Consider the following 1,340-nt stretch of genomic DNA (forward strand, 5'->3'; position numbering starts at 1 on the left):
AAGAAAATAATATAAAGACTAAATCCAAAATAAATCTTTTCTCATCATTACTAGCAGTTCAGCCCGGCTTTGCTCGGGCCCTATGTACTGTTCATAATTTGCCCTACGTGTGAATACACTTTATGTAAGATTTCAAATGTTTAGACCAAAATTTGTCTGAGTAATTTTGTAGAGATCGCAGAGGTCAATTTTTTAAAACTTTGACCCCTTAACATTTATTATTTTGGTCTCAAATCAAAATACAAAGTTTTACCTATGTTCAAGTTACCTACATCTAAATTTCCAAGTGTTTAGACCCAAAATTAGTGGAGGAATTTGGTAGAATCTGCAAATCTTTCAACTTTGACCTTTTGGCAGCAAAATTTTTGCCCCAAAATTGATTAAAATGCTTGCCGCAGGTCTGAATACCCGTTATGTATAAATTTCAAATGTTTAGACCCAAAATTGCCTGAGTAGTATGCTAGACACCGCAAAGATCAAATCTTTTGGACTTTGAGCCCTTGGCAGCTCAAATTTTCGACCCAAACCAATTAAAAAGCTTGCCCGATCTCTGAATACCCTTTATGTAAAATTTCAAATGTTTAGACCAGAAATTGGCTGAGTTATTTAGTAGAGACTGCAAAGGTCAAATTTTCTTTAACTTTGACCTCAATTTTGACCCCATAACATTTATTTTTTCGGGCTCAAATCAAATTAAAAAGTTTGATCCATGTCCAAGTAACCTACATCTAAAATTTCAAGTGTTTAGACTGAAAATTAATGGAGGAGTTTGGTAGATTTTTCAAAGGTCAAACCATTTGACAGCCAAATTTCTGGCTGAAAACCAATTAAAAAGATTTTCCCAAATCCCAATAATTCTTATGTCAAATCTCGAGTCTCTAGACCGAAAATTGACAGAGTTATTTGGTAGGGAAATGCACACACACACATTTTCACTTTTATAGATATATAGATATGTCTTTCTCAATCTGACTAAATTGTTAAAATAATATTACTACCTGATATTGGTGGTATAACCTTTTTTATAATGAACTATTTCAATCTTTTTATTCTGTCTCTTCTTTATAGTTGTCAATAAACAAAGAGAGAGAGCGACAGAAAGAAGAACGATAGATAAGATACAGAATAAGAGCAGATTCTTGAGTTCAACAGAAAAGTTTCCAAGTTGACAAAATACACCTGAAAAAGGCAGGAGCTTGCTATAACTGAAACATTATAGAATAACACACAAGATGAGAACAGTAGTCCAAATAATCCAATAAAATTTACAACCTCAAACTTACCACTTTTCTAGCGACCACCCTGTAGTTAAAAAATAAATAAATAAATAAACAGCCAAA

This window comes from Euprymna scolopes, chromosome 6 (genome assembly GCF_053919585.1).
Source record: "Euprymna scolopes isolate OS-2025 chromosome 6, ASM5391958v1, whole genome shotgun sequence".
NCBI classification, from domain to species: Eukaryota; Metazoa; Mollusca; class Cephalopoda; order Sepiida; family Sepiolidae; genus Euprymna; species Euprymna scolopes.